The following is a 22056-nucleotide window of genomic DNA, read 5'->3' as shown; positions in this document are numbered from 1 at the left end:
GACCCCATCCCTGTCGATGTACCTTATTAATGACTTCCACTTCCATATGGTGGATCCATCGCACAAAACAGGGCGGTGTGCTAGATTTCTCTTGGGCAAGGTTTCCCTATTGCAGAAAAATCTGTTGGAGCGATCTATTTGAATGTTTTGTGTGATGTTTTTTGCAAGATCAGCTTCTTGTCTGGATGTTGTAACTCACCATTCCAGCCAATCGGCAAATCATCCTGCCATCTTGCTAGATTGAAAACCCAGTCGGCTTTCAACTCACCTGGATCTGATTACTCGATGATTTTCTGGGCCCTTTCCGTCGGCATATCACGCGAAGAGATTTTTTATTCTTGTTGAAGAAAAGCAAGTCACTCTGTCCTTAGTTTTTCTAGTTTGTGAGATAGTGGATGTGATCTTGAGCGTTGATATACAGACACCCTTGGGACGATTTCAAGAATCCCATGCAGAACTACATTGAAGAGCTCGGACCAGAAAGTGCTGCATCACACTGTAAACATTAGCTTCTTCTCTACCGCTGCAAGTGTCTTTCCCTGTATCATAACTGATGTGGTTTGCTCTGGGATGAAAATGCCCATTTGCACCTGCTTGATTCGGCTGTGTGCTTTCGAATTTATTTTCTTGGGCCCGATGCCACGTCTCCTGTAGCCACAAGCCTTGACCGGAGATGCTACATTGTGCCAACAGTGAGTTTTTGGACATTTCACATTTGATAGGAACCTGTGGCTGTGATTCAGTCGGTACACAGAGCCGTTTTTTGTGATTACACTTCTTGCTTGGCATACTTAATCTTGTTCGATTGGTTGCAGTCGGTGATGTAATTGTTTAATTATGCTGAGTTCCTCTGATTATCTCAACAACAATCACCATCTTTCGACTGAGATTGCACTTCTCTGATTTAGTGTTGGAAAATCCCCATCTTTCTTTGATTTGCTTATATAGGATCTGTGATTTGATTTGTATGGTAGGACGAATGCCATGAGGTATCTGATGCTTGGTCTCTTTCAATGGCCTTGTTTCTCGTTAGATTGGCAGAGAGGGAGAAGGAAACGGGTTTTTGCGACACGGGCTGCTCCCATACCCGGAGCTTCCTGTTACTATACCCCCGTTTACATTTACTCATTTTCTAATATTGTTTGTTGTTTGTTCTTGGTGATGATCAACACTGATTAGATGGCTGATACAATCCATTCCTTAAACCATGGGGACAATACGAGGCATTTGTCTGAGAGAACACCCTTCTTTATCCCCTTTTCTGTCATGTAGCTGCTTTTTTTATTCGCCTGTATGCTGTTTGTCTTGTTCTCTGTGATGATGAAAACAGATGACGAGTCTGATGCAATCCATTCTATTAAACCGTGTGGACAATTGAGGCATTTGTCTGAGGGAACATTAGCTTAGTTGTATCCTTTGCTTGGGTTTCTCTTTTCAAGTTATTTTGTAGAGATTGTGTTGCTGGCATGATGAGGAATACAATTGTTGCAGCAAATCCTTCAGAATGTTCCTCTTACTTTGCTTGGGTTCCTCTTACTCATTCAGAATGAGAGTTATTTTGTAGAACCCAAGCAAAATAACTCTCATTTCTACAAATGTTGAGGCATTTGTCTGAGGGAACATTAGCTTAGTTAAATCCTTTGCTTGGGTTCCTCTTACTCATTCTGAATGTTGAGTTGCAGCAAATTTTAATTTCTGAAGGAACTCATCTTACAATGGCTCTCTCTTTGTTTCACCTTGTACAGGAGATTTCCTGCAGACAATGTTTGATGTGAGATCTGGACTAAGCAAGAGCTGATTCATGCCAAAAACATGACATGGCCATAATTTGACTAATGAAGTAAAATTTGCAGTTACTGAATCCACCAGAACGTTCGGCAATGAAAGGAAAATGAAACCAAAACGCTGTCTACCTTTTGCGCAATGAATGCAACGGAAGAATAGAGAAACTATACACAGATCTAAAGTGACATCAGTAGCCAGACTGTTGTAAAAAACAACATCAGAAGCCAGACAGGCTTCTTGCATTCTGATTCCAGTTCCGCTGGGCATCTCAATTTCCCAAACAAAGGTGATTTTAGAGCATCTCCAACAAAAGGCAAAAAAAATTTGTTTGCTCCAGAAATGTTTCTGCTTTTCTGGAGGAGTTGGTACCCAAAAATTGGAAATACAATTGAAACATGGAATGTGAAGAAAGGAAACGCATTTTTGGTCGGTGGAGGTCGTTGAGGCTGAGATGGTCGCCGGGACAGCAAGGAATGGCATTGGGATCCTCGAGGGGCTGGAGGGGGGAGTCAAATACGATGGCTCCATGCCCATTGACTCGGTGGCGGTCGTGGCGGCGACTAATCGATGGCGGTGGGCGGTGGCGGTTTTGCAGCGGTGGTGCAAGGAATGGTTTGAATTCGATGGCTATCACAAGGGTTGCGACGGACATACCATACCAATACCAACAGGGTGCTTGAATCCAAGGGACTATTTTTAGTCTGACTAAAAATAGTTCTTTTTAGAGGCTAAAGTTCCCAGCACTCTTGATTAAAGAGAGGGCAGGACTAGTCTTAAGGCTAAAATTTTTTAGTCATAGAAAACTTAATAAAATATGTATTAGTCCTTTCTCTTCTTACTTAATTCCTCTTTTTTAACACATGCGAGTTTTGGATTGGAGGGTTTGGAGGATAATAAATGCTCAATAATTTGATTTTAGTTTCTTTAGTATTTGGATCCAAGCATGGGTGAGGCTAACACGTTTTAGTTCCACTACTTTTAGTCATGGGACTAAAACGTATCCGAGCACCCTCTAAGCTATCAAGACGATAATTCTCAAAGTAGAGCAAGGAGTCTATCTCCCCTAAACTAGGGTTTTGAGTTCCTCTGGCGGCGCACCCGCCGAGAAGTCTATCTATCCCTGCGGCGGTACCGCCGAGAGTTATCAATCCCCTCCCAACCCATCTCCCTGCTTGGAACTTTATCCAACGGGGAGGCGAGGGGGCGAGGGTCTCGTTCTCATCCGCAAGAAAAGTTAGGGTTTTGGAGTGGTTCACATGATGGGTTCTCAGGCGGAAGCAGGGGGATCGAGGCAGCGCTCTGAACCTATTGAGGATTTGCTGGGGCGGCTTGAACTCCAGGAGGATGAGGAGGATCAGTTTGTTTGGGAAGAAGAATTCCAGGAAGAACAGGTTGCAGCTAAGTGGTTGGCGATTCCTAAGGTACACATAGCGAAGGGATTCAGTCCGTCTGCCTTGTATGCTGACATGAGATCGGCATGGAACCCGACGAAAGAGCCATGGTGGCACAAGATTGAGGACAACCTGTTCACGGTCCAATTCGGGTGCTTAGGAGATTGGAACACTGCTATGAATATGGGTCCTTGGTTATTCTGAGATCAAGGCCTACTGATCGAAGAATATGATGGGTTTCAGAACCTAAGGTATGTTGTTCTAAATAAGATAACAGTTTGGGCAAGAATTCTGAAACTACCAGATAACTATCTAATTCCAGTGGTCATCAAAGGGATGTGTAGGAAGATGGGCAAGGTGACTGAGATACAAACTACACTGTCGGTTGGTTTTGCAAGAGAATTTGTTAGAGTTAGAGTGGAGTTGAATGTGATGAAGAAACTGATCAGATTCGTGGGTATCACGCGGGATGAGGTCACTGATTACTATCAAGTGCAATATGAGAAACTCCCTATTGGACGACCTCTATTGGTAAATACTGAATATTATAATTTTACTGATACGGCTACAGGAGCAGCGCATCCGAAGAGATTTGAAGCAAGGTGGTTAAGAGAGGAAAATTTTAATAATATCGTCATGGAGGCATGGAATGCAGCTGGAGTAGACGGAGGCTTGAACTCCATATTGTAGAAACTAAATAAGATGCATGATACCTTCCATGACTGGGACCAAAGATTACTGAAGAAACCTAAGAAAAGGTTGCGCAAAGCTCAAAGAGAATTAGAGAAGGTTATGGCTGGTCCGCTGAATGATGAAAGTGAAGAAAGAATAAAAGAAATTGCTGAACTAATTGAATACCTCCTCGAGCTAGAAGAAATACAAGTTATGCAACGTTCAAGGGCCACTTGGTTGACTAGTGGAGACTGGAATACGGGCTTCTTCCAAGCTTTCGCATCGGCACGTAGGAAGAATAACTTTATAAAAAGGCTCAAAGATGAAGGGGGGAACTGGATGGAAGGTATTCCGGACTTGAGCTCACATATTCAGAATTATTTCTCTCACATGTTCACTTCCGAAGTGCAGCACACCGACTCTAGCATACTTCAGAAAGTTCAGCGCAAAGTAACCTTTCTGATGAACGACTTCCTACTACGCCAGTACACGGCTGTTGATGTGAGGAAAGCCGTGTTTAGCATTGGTGATCTTAAGGCCCAGGCCCCAATGGGCTTCATGCCATTTTTTTTCAAAAAATATTGGCATATTCTGGGAGATGATATTACACAAGAAGTCCTGCTAGCTATTAATTCCAGGAAGATCCCACCTGAATGGAATGAGACAACGATTGTTATGATCCCGAAGATGGATACTCCAGAGCTGGTAACTCAATTTCGCCCAATTAGTCTTTGCAATGTCCTATATAAAATTGTGTCCAAAATGCTAGCTTTCCGTCTGAAAATTATTCTACCTGATATTATTTCGCCAACCCAAAGTGCCTTTGTTCCTGGGAGGATGATCACTGACAATATTCTAATTGCATATGAATGTATACAGAAGATCAAGAATAAAAGAGTTGGCCGAACAGGGTTATGTGCAGTCAAGTTAGATATGCATAAAGCATATGACAGGGTGGAGTGGTCCTTTCTTCGTGATATGATGTCTGCCTTGGGCTTCCACGGCCAATTTATTGAGATGATGATGTCATGTGTAAGCTCGGTCAGCTACAGAGTAAGATTTAATTCTCATGAAACAGGGTCTTTCACACCTATGAGGCATTCGTCAGGGTGACCCCCTATCCCCATATTTGTTCCTATTGTGTGCAGAAGGTCTTTCCAGTCTATTGGAGTTTGAAGAAGAAGCTAGTGGCATAGAGGGAATAAGAGTGTGCAGAAATGCACCATCAGTATCACATCTTTTATTTGCTGATGATTCTCTCATTCTCATGAACGCAGATGTCCTAAATGCAGCTTCCTTACAACATGTTCTGGATACCTACTGTCAGAGTTCGGGACAATTGGTGAGCCTATCAAAATCTAGTGTGTACTTCATCCCTAACACCCCTGTGGTAACAAAAACTGAGGTTTGTCAACTACTACATATTGATACTGAAACTTTGTCTGACAAATATCTTGGGTTGCCGGCAATGGTAGGAGCAGATAGGAGTGACTGCTTCAGATACTTCTGTGAAAGAATAAAAGAAAGATTGAAAGGATGGATGGAGAAGCAACTATCTATAGGTGGTAAGGAAATACTTATTAAATCTGTAGCTCAAGCAATCCCTGTCTTTGCCATGTCAGTATTCAGCCTACCGAAGGGGATTTGTAAGGAGATAACTGATTTGATAGCTCAATTCTGGTGGGGTGATGACGAAGATCATAAAAGAATGCATTGGTACACTTGGTGGAAACTCTGTTATCTGAAGAATGAAGGGGGAATGGGCTTCAGGGATCTTTATTCCTTCAACTTGGCTATGCTCTCTAAGCAGTGTTGGCGTCTCATCAACAATCCGGAGTTGCTATGTGCTTGGGTTCTGAAAGCAAAGTACTACCCGAATGAAAGCTTACTCCAAGCAACTCTAAAAAATGGAGCTTCCTTCACGTGGCAGAGTATAATGAAGGGATTAGAGACTTTTAAATTGGGATATATTTGGCGAATTGGAACCGGTGAGAATGTGAAAATATGGACCGATCCCTGGGTACCATCGAGCCCTAACAGGAGGGTAATTTCGAGCAGGGGACAATCTATCCTTTCTACGGTTAGCGACCTCATTGACCCTTACACCGGTGCATGGGATGAATCGCTGATCCGCTCTATCTTCAACCCGGTGGATGTTCGAAGGATTTTGCAAATTCCCTTGAATACTGCAGCTTTTGAGGACTTCATTGCCTGGAATCCTGATCGGAGAGGGGTCTTTTCAGTCCGATCAGCTTATCACATACAATGGTGTCAGACTTACCGACAACATGCAGAAGTTTTGGCAAGTCCGTCTGGCTCAACTTCACCGGAAATCCGGAGTAGAGTTTGGAAACTGCAAGTCCCTCGTAAGGTACAGATTTTCTGTTGGCGTGCTCTCCATGGAATAATCCATTTGAAAGCAATACTCACAAACAGACATGTAGGCTCTAATGGGTCGTGCCCGATCTGTCACCAGGCTGCGGAAGATGTACGCCATCTGTTCTTCGAATGCACACATGCTCATGATCTACGGCAGAAACTAGGTATTATGGATATAATCGAAGAAGCTATAACAGTTGACCGCTCGGGATCTATCATTTTTGAACATCTACTGTTGGCGGAGGACACGGCACTACCTCTTAGACCCAGTCTTGATGTGAAACAGGTGCTGATTGTTGGAGTTTGGTATCTATGGTGGGTTAGGCGTGAGTTAACGCATGGCCATTCTCCGTCCTAGCTATAGCAAATAACTACCACCAGATAAATAGTAGGAATCGGTCTATACAGGAGCAAACATGGAGAAAACCAGAGCCGAACTTTGTGAAAGTCAATGTGGATGCGTCTTTCCATTTGGACGATGGAACTGGAGCTACGGCGGCGGTCATTAGGGATCACAAAGGAAACTTTCTGGCTGCCCAATGTCACTATATTCACTTTGCAGCGGATGTGGTGACCACTGAAGCGTTGGCTATGCGCGATGGACTGGTATTTGCCAATACCTTGGGTTTTTCTCGAGTTGAAGCAGAGTCTGATTCCCTCATGGTGATTGATTCTTGCACTGGACAAACAAGATGGTGGGACACTGCAGCGGCAATTTTTGCGGAGTGTGTGGATGCGGCTACGTCTATTGGGAAGGTTAATTTTAATCATTGCTTTCGGTCATGTAATGATGCGACGCATGTGCTAGCTAAACATAGTTTTTGTAATAAGATTTCTAGTAGCTGGACGGACGAGCCTCCCGGCTGTCTTGTCTCCAGACTTGTGGATGATGTTTTACCTCTTTAATTTGCAATAAAGCTAGCCATGATGGCCTTCCCTAAAAAAAGCTCTCAGGTGGCAACAGGGCTAAGGGACGGCCAATGAAGTCGCGGTTGCAGCATGCGGTGACAACAATCTATCAGAATCGGCGTGGGGTTGCAACGGTCATGGGGGGAGATTTTGCGGGTGGTTGGCTTCCCGTTAAGGCGTTTTTATACGGCGACTAATACGCGCTGGCCGAAAGTTTCGGCCGGTCGCGCCCCAGCCACCCGATTGGCCCACCCTGAGCCGTTGGATGCTCGTTCATCAAGGTCGTCTTCTTCCTTCTCATCTGTGTTCGCGTTTCAAATCTGAAGAAACACCGTAGGCCATGGCGGCCGCCCCGTCATCGCCGCGTCGCGCAACGCAGCGCCCGGCTGCCCTCCCCCGTTTGTCGCCGTCGACAGCCGCCACTGTGCTCTCTGCCGCTGCTCGCCGCCGACAGACGCCCATGTTTCATTGATAAATGCAGCTCACCTGCCGACCGGTTCCAGCGTGTGCCACCGTGGTTGCAACATCCCTGAGCCACCGCCTCCGCTCCGTGTCCTCAACAAAAAAAGCAAACACACAAAACTCCATTAGTTTGTCAGTAGTAGCAAAATCACATGCTGGTTGCAGCAAAAAAATCAAATCCAACAAAAACACCCAAAGTTGCACCGCCCGCTGCAAATTTCTCATGTATCCTTCCAGCAAAAATTCTTACGTGTTCCAGCAATTTTTTTGCCGGTTCCAGCAAAACATCTCGACACCGTCCCATTGCATCACCAATTGATAGCGGATGCAACTTTTTCTCCGCCCGGTTCCAGCAAATTTTTTTATGGTAGTAGCACCGTACCTCATCGTCTTTACCCCGGCAGCTGCCTGGTTGCAGCAAAAAAGAAGATGGTTCCAGCATCTCCAGGATCTGGTTCCAGCAAAAAAACTCCCTGGTAGTAGCACCGTACCTCGTCGTCTTCACCACCGGTGGCTGCTGATTCCAGCAAAAATGGATGATGGTTCCAGCTCCAGGGAACACTGCTTCTAGCATATCGTGTGCCAGTTGCAGCTTTCCAGTCAGTGGGTTCCAGCACCTCTTGTATCTTTGCCTTGCCGGTTTTCGCTCATCGCTGGAACGGTTCCAGCATCGCCATCGTCACCTAGGATGCAGCTCTCACGACAGGAAAACGGAAGCCAGCCATGGCTACTAGCGCGTCCGGCTGCGACGGCCGTGGAGAAGAGCGCTCGAAGCCAGCCATGGCATTCACTTCGCAGTTGCTGCAAGGTTGCTTGGAGCGGCCAGGGCGCGTCGACGACGAGCTTTTTGGTGCCCCTCCTGGTCGTATTTTGCCGCAGGGAAGAAGAAAGGGGATGGGCAGTGGAGGAGATGGAAGGCAGAGAAGAAACACGACACGACGAGGGGAATGGCTGAAGGTAGGGGATGGAGTGCAAAAGGATAAGATAAGGAAGGGGCGGTTCACGCGGGTCCACCGGAATACATGCGTCTCGCGCGGGGGTGGCTTCGCATGGGCGCACGACGCCAGCGTGGCGCGCGTCCGGTGGAAGATTCATACGGTGCGCCGTTTTTAAACGTTTCCCTTTTTATACGCAGCACTTTTAGCAAAATTTTGGGCGAAATATATTTCTTTTGGGGTACCATATATAGGGCATTTGTGAATGTTTTTTTGGCCTGGAGGGTCCCAAATGATATATTTTTTGGGTACGATTACTATTTTACATTATCTTGAGATGCTTTAAGACAATTTTATTTCTAGAGAATATATCTATTATCCATATTTGATGTGTTATAAATAAAAATGATAAATGATATGATTATGAGAATATTTTGATTGATTGTGTAACATTTTAGCCTGTTCAACAAGATAAAATTTGACAACAGAGCAAAACATACATGTTTTTTGGGTGAAACGCAACATAATTGACACAACGTATTAACCTAGGTTGGCGGTCCCTAGCCCGATGGCCTAATCCTGCCTATGCTCCCATGCCCGCTATCGGCCCTAATGAAAGTGCATCTTTAGTCCCTAAGGATAATTTGTGCCAATATATCTCGAAGTACTAATTGTACTTCAAGTACATTACATGAGAAGTTCTTTCTATGAATAACATAGGAGTGAAAATAATTCTTCATTTTATTTTAGTGCAAGATCACATTGAGTCCATAGGCATGTCGATACTATCAAAAGGGAATGAGGATATGACAATAAGCTCTTTGATCATGTGCATAAAGATCAACTCCAAAACTCCTTGAAGAATTTCTACTATACCAACTTAATCAACTTCATTCGGTGCCATCGAACCATTTTCACTCGGAGCCACTGATATAACCAAATATAGCTGTTGTTTCAAACCCTAGTTTAATCAAAGCCTCCAACATTCCATTCAGAGCCACCGAAGCAACATAGCAAACCTTCTATCATCATGTAGAAAATTGAAAGTACAACTATCCCTGGGTGGTTTTGGTAATTCCTAACAACATGTAGCTCATTGAGCTAACATTATTCCAAGATTAATATTTCAGGAAAAGCTCAATGAATGACATGGCATGGATGAGGAAAGTGGATCCCTTAAAATTCTAAGGACAAAAAGTTTGGCTCAAGCTTGAAGCTCAAGACTCTACATTTTATATTTTAGTGATCCAAGATCACATTGAGTCTATAGAAAAAGCCAATACTATCAAGGAGGGATGAGGTGTTGCTTAATGGCTTGCTTGCTCAAAATGCTTAGTGATATGCTCCAAAATCCTCAACTACCTTCCCACATCCACATATGACCTCAACCAAAAGTCAAACTCGGCCCCACCGATTCTTTCTATCTGGCGCCACTGAGTTTCAAATGTCATAGCCACTGCCACAAACCCTAAGCAAATCGGTCTCACCGATAGGGATCTCGGTCTCACCGAGATGGATTGTAATCTCTCTGTTTCCCTTCGTAATGTTTCGGTCTTACCAAGATGAGCAATCGGTCCCACCGAGATTGCAATGTAAACTCTTTGTTTCCCTTTTGTAACATTTCGGTCTCACCGAGATGAGCGAATCGGTCCCACCGAGTTTACCTTACCAACTCTCTGGTTAGCTTATTACCAAAATCGGTCCCACCGAGTTTGTGTAATCGGTTGCACCGAGATTACGTTATGCCCTAACCCTAACCATATCGGTCCTACCGAGTTGCATCTCAGTCCCACCAAAAATCCAAACGGTCACTAGGTTTGCTGAATCGGTCCGACCGAGTTTAACCATTCGGTCCCACCGAGTTTGGCAAATTGTGTGTAACGGTTAGATTTTGTGTGGAGGCTATATATACCCCTCCACCCACTCTTCATTCATGGACAGAGCCATCAGAACATACCTACACTTCCAATACACATTTTCTGAGAGAGAACCACCTACATTTGTGTTGAGGTCAAGATATTCCATTCCAACCATATGAATCTTGATCTCTAGCCTTCCCCAAGTTGCTTTCCACTAAAATCTTCTTTCCACCAAATCCAAATCCTGTGTGAGAGAGTTGAGTGTTGGGGAGACTATCATTTGAAGCACAAGAGCAAGGAGTTCATCATCAGCACACCATTTGTTACTTCTTGGAGAGTGGTGTCTCCTAGATTGGCTAGGTGTCACGTGGGAGCCTCCGACAAGATTGTGGAGTTGAACCAAGGAGTTTGTAAGGGCAAGGAGATCGCCTACTTCGTGAAGATCTACCGCTAGTGAGGCAAGTCCTTCGTGGGCGACGACCGTGATGGAATAGACAAGGTTGCTTCTTCGTGGACCCTTCGTGGGTGGAGCCCTCCGTGGACTCGCGCAACCGTTACCCTCCGTGGGTTGAAGTCTCCATCAACGTGGATGTACGATAGCACCACCTATCGGAACCACGACAAAAACATCCGTGTCTCCAATTGCGTTTGAATCCTCCAAACCCTTCCCTTTACATTCTTGCAAGTTGCATGCTTTACTTTCCGCTGCTCATATACTCTTTTGCATGCTTGCTTGAATTGTGTGGAGATTGCTTGACTTATGCTAAGATAGCTAAAATCTGCCAAGAACTAAAATTGGGAAAAGGCTAGATTTTTATTTGGTCAAGTAGTCTAATCACCCCCCCTCTAGACATACTTTCGATCCTACAAGTGGTATCAGAGCTTTGATCTCCATTTGCTTTGATTTCCATAGCTTTTGGTGGTCATAGCCTTGGTCTCACAACCTAGGAGAGTATGGCGTCTAGCGAGGGAAATTATCACCGTAGAGGTCCTTACTTTGATGGCACTAATTTTGCTAGTTGGAAGCATAAGATGAAAATGCATATTCTTGGACATAACCCCGCCGTTTGGGCTATTGTGTGTATTGGCTTGCAAGGTGAATTCTTTGATGGGAAAGAACCGAATCGTGAAGCTACCACGGAAGAGTTGAAGATGCTGCAATACAACGCTCAAGCTTGTGATATCCTCTTCAACGGATTGTGCCTTGAAGAATTCAACAAAATCAGCCGTCTTGAGAATGCAAAGGAAATTTGGGATACTTTGATTGATATGCACGAAGGTACCGACTCCGTCAAGGAATCCAAATTGGATGTGCTTCAAAGTCAACTTGACAAGTTCAAAATGAAGAATGGTGAAGGTGTCGCTGAAATATACTCTAGGCTTGCTCTTATCACAAACGAGATTGCCGGCTTAGGGAGTGAAGAGATGACCGATAGATTCATCATCAAGAAGATCCTAAGAGCCTTGGATGGAAAATATGATACCGTGTGCACATTGATCCAAATGATGCCCAATTACAAAGATCTCAAGCCAACAGAAGTCATCAGAAGAATTGTTACTCATGAGATGTCACTCAAGGATAAAGAGGAACTTCACAACAAATCAAGTGGTGCTTACAAAGCCTCATGTGAAGCCCCCACATCATCGAGTGAGAAACAAACCTTCAATGAAGAATTGAGCTTAATGGTGAAGAATTTCAACAAGTTCTACATGAGTAGAAGCAAAGAGAGAAGCTCCAAGTCAAGGTCCTACAATGACAAAAGATCTTCTAGTCAAGAGCGAAATTGCTACAATTGTGGAAGGCCCGGACACTATTCCAATGAGTGTACGGCCCCCTACAAGAGAAGAGAAGATTCTCCCAAGAGAAGAAGTAGAAGAGAAGAATCACCATCTAGAGAAAGAAGGAGTAGAGATGATCGTTATGAACGAAGACCCTCACGGAGAAGCAAGGATTCGGAAAGAAAGGACAAGTCATCAAGGAGCTACACAAAACGAAGACATCAAGCTCATGTTGGTGAATGGGTATCCGGCTCCGACTCCGACAACCACTCCGAGAGAAGCTATCACTCCGACTCTGAATATACTCAAGATGAAGGTGTTGCCGGTCTAGCACTTGTGACAACCAACTCCTACGACATATTTGACTCACCAAATGAAGGAGTTGGAACGTGCTTCATGGCTAAAGGCCCAAAGGTATCACACCCCGAGTATGTTGATTTCAATAGTGATGAAGATGACTTGTTAGGTGATGATGATTTACTTGTTGACAACTCTAGTGATGAATACTATGATAAAACGTCAATTAATCATGCTAATCAAGATAAAACGAATGACAATGATAAGGAGAAGATTGAGTCTCTAACTAAAGAACTAAACACTCTTAAGTTAGCTCATGAAACTATCTTAGGAGATCATCGAGAACTTTTAAGGACTCATGAGAAATTACGCTTTGAAAAGCTCAACCTTGAGCAAGAGCATGAGTTCTTAAAAGCAATCAATGATGATCTTCGCAAGAAAAGTTCTTCTTACATTGCCAAACGTTTACTCTTATCCACTTACATGCCTCAAGTCAAGTCTAGTAACAAGAACAAGAAAGATTCTTCCTCTAGTAGTAACAATAATCATGCTAAATCCAATATTGTTGCTTCTAGTAGTTCTATTGATTCCACTAATGATTCTCTTAGCCAAGTTACACTTGAGCAAGAAAATAGCTTATTGAAGGGAATTATAGAGAAAGGTGTTTACGAGAGCCTTGCCAGAAGTAAGCAATTCGAGGAAATTGTACGCAAGCAAGGAAGGCACCGGAAGAATCAAGGTGTTGGTTTTGAACGAAAGTTCTATGCCAATGGAGTTGAGTGGGAAGAAGATCAATACCCCAAGACGAAGTTTGTTCCTCAACAAGAGAAGTATGATCCTACTTCTCTTAAAGGGACACAAGCTCAAGATGATCTTCCACCACAAGACCACAAGCAAAAAGGCAAGGACAAGCTTCAAGAGGAAATTGATGCATTTGAAGAAGCTCCTAAGGCCTTGGTCAAGTGGGTTCCCAAGACTACTTCAAGTTCCACTTCATCAAGTACAACTACAACACCGAGGATTCCCATCAAGATGGTGTGGATCCCGAAGAAGAACTAGAGAGTTCTTGAGGGTGACTCCGCCAACATACTTCACTCTTATCATCTTGGCAAGAACAAGTGCAATCAACTTCCACATCTTGCACTAGTTCAAGGAGTCACAAACCCTCTTGTTGGTAAGACAAGGGACAAGGTAACCTAAAAGCTTTCATAGACATCATCTTGTGTGTGCATCACTCTATGTCCATGGATATCCTTGTTTGTTCCTTGTGGGACTAACCCGTGTAGGTACTGAAAGTGCAACTCACTCCAATGGATAGCTCCAAATGATCTACATCAACATTGAGCATCCACATCTTCAACATCTACATGAAGTCATCATCGACAAAACCCAAGGTTAGTTCATCCCTCTTAGGGGGGATCTCACATTTAGGGGGAGCTTTACTCTAAGAATTGAACTAAAGCAACTCTAATGGTGTGAACACAACAATGCTTTATGTAAAAGTGGTAACCCCACTTGTGCTTAAACGATGAGTATGACCTATGATCAAATGTTCTCATTTGACTGCTAAGTCAATATACTCATATATAGATGACCTAGTCATCGCAAATTGTTTGATAGATGCTAGAATTGGTTGTGCATGCTTTGCCACATATTTCAATTGCCATTTTATTGTGTGAGCATGTTTATTGCATATTTCACTCATTCGAGGACATCCACTTGTTGTTTTGATTGATTGTTTTTCTTTTCTTTTGCCAAGTGGATGGACAAGAATGCCTAAGAACCCTCTCTAGCTATCTATGCTTTTCTCGTCTCAAACTCTATTCATGCTACATCACAAAATTTGATCAAGTCAGATTCAAACCACTCTGTGTGAGGAACACTCGGAGTCCCCGATTCGTCATAGACTTAAACTTCCAAAACTTCTTTGTGCTTTTCGGTCTTTCTGATTCCTCCATTTCGGTCATACCGAGATCACTAAGTCGATCTAGGTTTTCAATCTCGGTGCAACCGATTTGAACATTTCGGTCACACCGAGTTTCAGTAACTGCTTGCAGTTATGAATCTCGGTGCCACCGAGTTGCTCCACTCGGTCACACCGACAGGGTCGGGCTATATATATACTCACGGGCAAAATTTTGGAAATTTCTCTGAAACCCCTTCGCCCGCGCATAGCTCGCTCTGCCTCCTGGGTCTCCGGATCGTCTTCCTCATCGCCAGCCACCTCCCGTCGCTGGTCTCCGCTGCCGTCAACGGAATTCTTCCCCACCGTTGCCGCTGTAGCGAGTTCATCGCCGAACTAGGGTATGGACTCGATCACAGTGCTATCCCCGTCCGATTCCTAGCACATTGTGTTTATTATGATTCTTACCACGATTGAAACGCTTCTATCCAGTCAAAACACTCCATAGATTAGAGTTGAATTGAAAATTTAGGGCTAGGTTTCCGCCGAAACCATCTCGGACCCACCGAGTTGTGGAACTCGGTACTAGCGATTCGGCTCAGGCCATTGCACATGTAATTTTCGGTCTGACCGAGAATTGCAAATCGGTGTGACCGAGTTCAGGACTTTGTGAAACCCTAGCAGTCACGATGCCACCGAACTGTGACTCGGTCTGACCGAGTTCACTAGTTTAGGTTCCAACAACTGCTTCGGTATCACCGAGTTTACAAATCGGTTGATCCAAAATGCTTTCTGTGGAAAATTAAAACTAAGTTTTTGACTCATTCTTTTGCAAAAACCTCTGCATTTTGTGATGCTCATCCACTCTATCTCATCTATATCTATTCACAGGGTCTGTTGTCAGTGTTTGCAATATGTCTGATCAGAGTGACAACCAGAACAGGTCAGAGGAGCAGGTTCACCTGAGTGAGGGCACTAGTCCGTCTAGCAGTTCAGATGATGGTAGCAGGAGCACTCCCAGCAACTTGCCCAAAGCTGCCACCAGAACAAGGAAGAAGAAAACTTCAGAGTTTGAGGATGAAGACTATGTGGCAGTTGAGGATGAGGCCACTTCCAAGAAGAAAGTGGTTAAGAAGGAATATAGCACTGCTGCTGCCACTAAGCCAGGCATGAAGCAAAAGGTTCCTGCAAAGAGAATTCCAATGTCTAAGGCCAGAGCATCTACTCAAGTCCCTTTGGGATCTGAACCCAAAGAGGCTACTGCAGAAGGGAAGAAGAGGAAGGAGAGGATCAAAAAGACCACTGCTAGAGTGCTTGGGAGATCCTCAATCATGAGAGATTCTGAACAGGAAGAGGAAGAAGAGGTTGCTGCACCAGCACCTAAGGCCCAGAAGCTTATGGGTGATGCTATCAGGACAGGGGCTGCTTCATCAAAGCCCAAAGAAGCACCCAAAGCAGCCTCCAAGCCCAAGAGTGCACCTAAGAGGAATACCAGGAGTATACCAGCTGCTGAGAAGAACAAGGCCCCAGTGCCTGAAGTTGCTGCTGATGAAGATGATGAAGGACAAGTCCTGAGAAAGCTCAAACCCAAGATTCCAGACCACAATGATGCTCATCCTGTGGCTGAGAACATGAAGATCAGGAGAGACTCAGGGTTGAGGCTATGGAGAGAGACAGATCCATATGCTACCAGGAGAAGGACTGCTGTTGATTACAGGTTCCACACAAAGGAACAACAGGACTTCTATGAGACAGTGTTGTTGGACAAGAAGCCTATAGTGTGTGAAATGAGGTGGGTTGACTGGAAGTATATCAAGGAAAATGATGAACACTATCTTGGTGTGTTTGACAGCTTCAGTGCTTGTGGAGTTGCATACTTTGTTGGGCAGAAGCTCACAAAGTGGAATGAGGAGCTCATAATGCAATTCTACTCCACAACACACTTCTATCCAGATGGCATGATAGTATGGATGTCTGAAGGTACAAGGTACCACTCAACTATTGAGGAATGGGAAAATCTGATCAATGCTCCTAAGGAAGAAGAAGATGACTTGGATGTCTATGCCAAGAAGAAGATGGATCACAACTATATGGCAAACATGTACAAGGAGATTCCTGAAGATGATCTTGAGACTCACTAGTTTGGGTCAGTAAAACACTTGCTATCAGGGCTGCCTACAATCAATTGGATCCTTAGGCACACTCTCTTGCCCAAGTCTGGTGATCACAGAATGATCAGAGGCCATGCAATTAACTTGCTACATATATTTGATGTGCCACAGAAGTTCAAGGTCATGAGCCTTATAGTTGAGACTATCAAGAGGACTGCAGCTGACCAGAAAAGAAGTTGTGGATATGCCCCACAGATCCAAGAGTTGATAAACTCAAAGATGGGCACAGACACATACTTGTTGGATAAGGAACACTTGCCTATCTATCCTGACTTTGAGGATAATCAAGTTGTGATGAATGAGAATGAACCATCATTAGTACAAGCTCAAGAGAAGAAGGAGAAAGCAAAGAAAGAGAAGGCTGCCAAGATGCCAACTCAAGAGAAGGCATCTGAGTACTTTTTAAAAAGCAAGCAGGACCAGCTTGGTTATTTGATAGTATCAACTCTGAGGATTGAGAAGGGACTGACCACCCTGACTCAAAACCAAGAGAGCTTGGAAAGAATCGTGGAGCAAAAAATTCTATGATTTGGATGTCAAAGTAACTGAGATTCAGTCAGCTGTGGAGCAACTACAAGATGATATGCAGGAGAGGAAGGGCAGAACAACCACTGATGCATTTGCCTGAGTGCCTCGAGCTCAGAGATCAACTGCAGTGCTTGTTCCAGACACTAGAGCCACTTCATCTGCACCAGCTATAGCTTCAGTGCCACCAGCTCCAGCACCTACCCCAGCAGCTCCATCTACTTCGACTGAAGGCTTTGTTCTTGGAGTTCTCCGGACACCACCACCTGAAGACCAAGCCTGAGAGACGTTTTAGTGCTATGCATTTTCTATGAACTTTTTGGTAACTTGTTGCCAAAGGGGGAGAAAAATGTATAGATCATAGGCTTCGAGAGCGAGTGTTGTTTTTATTCTCTCTTGTTTTGGTGGTTGAACTTTGTCTGTCTTTTGATTGCTTGAGATACTATGCTATTATCTGTGAGACATTGATGATCATGTGGTTGATCATAAGCTACACTTATGCTTGTTAGATGATATTATCTTACTTACCCTTATATGATCATTCACTTTGCTTGGTGATGAGTGCATGTATTTAATTCTTATCATTTTGAGCGCTCCACCAAGATGTATGTGACATGGAAGAGTAACCCATGATCCTAACTCATTGTGCATTTGCAGTCCAAAGCAAATCTTAAGATATGCACAAATTTAGGGGGAGCTCTTTCTTTTCACATACTTCTCAAAGCGACAATATCTTTCACTCTTATTATCATTTGTCGAAGCTTTGATCTATATGTTGTCATCAATTACCAAAAAGGGGGAGATTGAAAGTACAACTATCCCTGGGTGGTTTTGGTAATTCCTAACAACATATAGCTCATTGAGCTAACATTATTCCAAGATTAATATTTCAGGAAAAGCTCAATGAATGGCATGGCATGGATGAGGAAAGTGGATCCCTCAAAATTCTAAGGACAAAAAGTTTGGCTCAAGCTTGAAGCTCAAGACTCTACATTTTATATTTTAGTGATCCAAGATCACATTGAGTCTATAGGAAAAGCCAATACTATCAAGGAGGGATGAGGTGTTGCTTAATGGCTTGCTTGCTCAAAATGCTTAGTGATATGCTCCAAAATCCTCAACTACCTTCCCACATCCACATATGACCTAAACCAAAAGTCAAACTCGGCCCCACCGATTCTTTCTATCCGGCGCCACCGAGTTTCAAATGTCATAGCCACTGCCACAAACCCTAAGCAAATCGGTCTCATCGATAGGGATCTCGGTCTCACCGATATGGGATTGAAATATCTCTATTTCCCTTCGTAACGTTTCGGTCTTACCGAGATGAGCGATCGGTCCCACCGAGTTTACCTGACCAACTCTCTGGTTAGCTTATTACCAAAATCGGTCCCACCGAGTTTGTGTAATCGGTCACACCGAGATTACGTTATGCCCTAACCCTAACCATATCGGTCCTACCGAGTTGCATCTCAGTCCCACCGAAAATCCTAACGGTCACTAGGTTTGCTGAATCGGTCCGACCGAGTTTAACCATTCGGTCCCACCGAGTTTGGCAAATTGTGTGTAACGGTTAGATTTTGTGTGGAGGCTATATATACCCCTCCACCCACTCTTCATTCGTGGACAGAGCCATCAGAACATACCTACACTTCCAATACACATTTTCTGAGAGAGAACCACCTACACTTGTGTTGAGGTCAAGATATTCCATTCCAACCATATGAATCTTGATCTCTAGCCTTCCCCAAGTTCCTTTCCACTCAAATCTTCTTTCCACCAAATCCAAATCCTGTGAGAGAGAGTTGAGTGTTGGGGAGACTATCATTTGAAGCACAAGAGCAAGGAGTTCATCATCAACACACCATTTGTTACTTCTTGGAGAGTGGTGTCTCCTAGATTGGCTAGGTGTCACTTGGGAGCCTCCGACAAGATTGTGGAGTTGAACCAAGGAGTTTGTAAGGGCAAGGAGATCGCCTACTTCGTGAAGATCTACCGCTAGTGAGGCAAGTCCTTCGTGGGCGACGGCCGTGATGGAATAGACAAGGTTGCTTCTTCGTGGACCCTTCGTGGGTGGAGCCCTCTGTGGACTCGCGCAACCGTTACCCTCTGTGGGTTGAAGTCTCCATCAACGTGGATGTACGATAGCACCACCTATCGGAACCACGACAAAAACATCTGTGTCTCCAATTGCGTTTGAATCCTCCAAACCCTTCCCTTTACATTCTTGCAAGTTGCATGCTTTACTTTCCGCTCCTCATATACTCTTTTGCATGCTTGCTTGAATTGTGTGGAGATTGCTTGACTTGTGCTAAGATAGCTAAAATCTGCCAAGAACTAAAATTGGGAAAAGGCTAGATTTTTATTTGGTCAAGTAGTCTAATCACCCCCCTCTAGACATACTTTCGATCCTACAAAAATCCCGAGCAAAACCATCAAATTCATTTAGACCTATCGATGCAACCTAAAGTTTACACTTTTTTTTCAACTCGGAGCTACTGAGCAAAACTAGTCAAAGCCTTCGAGATGTGTATAAAGGCACCACCACATATCCCACTAGTTCAACTCAAAGCAAACTCCACTCCTGTCATTTGTTCTAATAGAGAACTCCACCTCATTGTGTTGACTTCAAAGGGAATCCACTCAAACGTTCTCCAAATCCATAGCCAAATCTTGAGAGTTTGAGTGTTGAGAAGATTATCTTTCCAAGCACAAGAGTAAGGGATTCATTCTCAAACAACCTCATCTTGTTACTTTCGGAGGGTGTGCGAGCAAGTCTTAAAGCTTGTGAAGAAGGTGTAACACCTTGTTTATTAAGCTATAGTATTCCCCTGTTAATGGTGCCATGTCATCACAGACCATTGTTTGAGATGGTTTGTGCATTCAACTTGCCCATACATATCTTTGATGTTGTCGAGGCTGGTTTGTCTTTTTTGGTGATTTGGTCGCTCATATCTTGGTATTAGTTTTGTTATTTGAATATAGTTATCTTTCATTGGCTTTGGATGTGTTTATCTGGTATCACTACATCTAAATCAAGAAAAAGAAACAGGGCAAGTTACTGAGGTAAGATGTGTTTATCTGGTATCACTACATACCGTTGCTCGAGATGGTTTGTGCATTCAACTTGCCCATACATATCTTTGATGTTGTCGAGGCTGGTTTGTCTTTTTTTGGTGATTTGGTCGCTCATATCTTGGTATTAGTTTTGTTATTTTAATATAGTGATCTTTCATTGGCTTTGGATGTGTTTATCTGGTATCACTACATCTAAATCAAGAAAAAGAAACAGGGCAAGTTACTGAGGTAAGATGTTGACAGATGCCAAACCAAATGCAATGTAATTATACTTAGTCAAACAATTCCAATGCAATGACTTCGGATTAATTACATGGAACTACAACACGAAATTCTCTTAGGTGCCATTTTTTCACTGTTCAACCCTATCCCTGTCGATGTTATACGAACTTATTAATGAATTTCCATCACAAAACGTTTGTGCTAGATTTCTGTTGGGCAAGGCTAGCCCATGTGCAGAAAAACCTGATGCAACGACCGATTTGAATGTTTGTTCAGTGTTTCTTGCAAGATCAGCTTCTTGTCTGGATTTAGTAACTCACCATTCTAGCCAATCGGCAAATCATCTTGCCATCTTGCTAGATTGAAATCCCAGTCGGCTTTCAACTCACCCGGGTCTGATTACTCTATGATTTTTCGGGCCCTTTCCGTCGGAATATCACGCAAAGAGATTTTTTTAATGTTGGCTGTGGTTAAAAGGTTATTTTTGATGCCATGATTATCCATATAGGTTTTTGGCAGTGGTGGCTGCTATCACCGTGAGCCTTCAAACCAAAAAACTACTTCTCTTTCCAGTGAGCATTGCCTTGTTCCACCCAATTCCGTCTCCCTGGACCAGGAAGTGCCGTATTACACTGTAAACAACAACTGCTTCTCTGCTGCTGCAAGTGTCCATCCCTGTATCAATGGTACTGATACGTCCATTTTGCATCATGCTTTTATATCGATATTTATTGCATTATGGGCTGTCATTGCATATTATGTCACAATATTTATGCCTATTCTCTCTTATTTTACAAGGTTTAGATGAAGAGGGAGAATGCCGGCAGCTGGAATTCTAGGCTGGAAAAGGAGCAAATATTAGAGACCTATTCTGCACAACTCCAAAAGTCCTGAAACTTCACGGGAGCACGTTTTAGAATATATAAAAAATATTGGGTGAAAGAAGTACCAGAGGGGGGCCACCCACCGTCCACGAGGGTGGGGGCGCCCCCTGCCTCGTGGACCCTCTGGCAATCCTCTGATGCCCATCTTCTGCTATATGGAGTCTTTTGTGGAGGAAAAAAAATCATAAGCTAGCTCACGGGACGAAACTCCGCCGCCACGAGGCGGAACCTTGGCGGAACCAATCTAGGGCTCCGGCGGAGCTGTTCTACCGGGGAAACTTCCCTCTGGGAGGGGGAAATCATCACCATCGTCATCACCATCGATCCTCTCAGTGGGAGGGGGTCAATCTCCATCAACATCTTCACCAGCACCATCTCATCTCAAACCCTAGTTCATCTCTTGTATCCAATCTTTGTCCCAAAGCCTTAGATTGGTACCTGTGGGTTGCTAGTAGTGTTGATTACTCCTTGTAATTGATGCTAGTTGGTTTATTCGGTGGAAGATCATATGTTCAGATCCTTTATGCATATTAATATCCCTCTGACTATGAACATGAATATGATTTATGAGTAGTTACGTTTGTTCCGGAGGACATGTGAGAAGTCTTGCTATAAGTAGTCATGTGAATTTGGTATTCGTTTTCAGATCCTTTATGCATATTAATACCCCTCTGATTATGAACATGAATATGATTTGTGAGTAGTTACGTTTGTTCCGGAGGACATGTGAGAAGTCTTGCTATAAGTAGTCATGTGAATTTGGTATTCGTTCGATATTTGATGAGATGTATGTTGTCTTTTCTCT

The 22056-nt window shown here is 43.7% G+C and overlaps 6 non-coding genes across 6 annotated transcripts; all 6 read left to right on the top strand.

Annotated features, from left to right (window-relative positions):
- Positions 1-630: 630 nt before the first annotated feature.
- On the top strand, positions 631-777 carry LOC125541979. The gene has a single exon (XR_007297767.1). It is a non-coding gene; the product is annotated as a small nucleolar RNA snoR2/U65 (small nucleolar RNA).
- Positions 778-810: 33 nt separating this feature from the next.
- Positions 811-894, top strand: LOC125541851. Its single transcript, XR_007297694.1, has one exon. It is a non-coding gene; the product is annotated as a small nucleolar RNA Z196/R39/R59 family (small nucleolar RNA).
- An 83-nt stretch (positions 895-977) lies between these two features.
- Positions 978-1123, top strand: LOC125541951. Its single transcript, XR_007297742.1, has one exon. It is a non-coding gene; the product is annotated as a small nucleolar RNA F1/F2/snoR5a (small nucleolar RNA).
- Positions 1124-1153: 30 nt separating this feature from the next.
- Positions 1154-1240, top strand: LOC125541994. Its single transcript, XR_007297780.1, has one exon. It is a non-coding gene; the product is annotated as a small nucleolar RNA SNOR75 (small nucleolar RNA).
- Positions 1241-1309: 69 nt separating this feature from the next.
- LOC125541993 lies at positions 1310-1396 on the top strand. The gene has a single exon (XR_007297779.1). It is a non-coding gene; the product is annotated as a small nucleolar RNA SNOR75 (small nucleolar RNA).
- Positions 1397-20853: 19457 nt separating this feature from the next.
- LOC125541948 lies at positions 20854-20948 on the top strand. The gene has a single exon (XR_007297740.1). It is a non-coding gene; the product is annotated as a small nucleolar RNA Z152/R70/R12 (small nucleolar RNA).
- Positions 20949-22056: the final 1108 nt, after the last annotated feature.

Source organism: Triticum urartu, chromosome 2 (genome assembly GCF_003073215.2).
Source record: "Triticum urartu cultivar G1812 chromosome 2, Tu2.1, whole genome shotgun sequence".
In the NCBI taxonomy this organism is placed as follows: Eukaryota; Viridiplantae; Streptophyta; class Magnoliopsida; order Poales; family Poaceae; genus Triticum; species Triticum urartu.
This window is presented reverse-complemented; position numbering and strand designations above follow the sequence as displayed.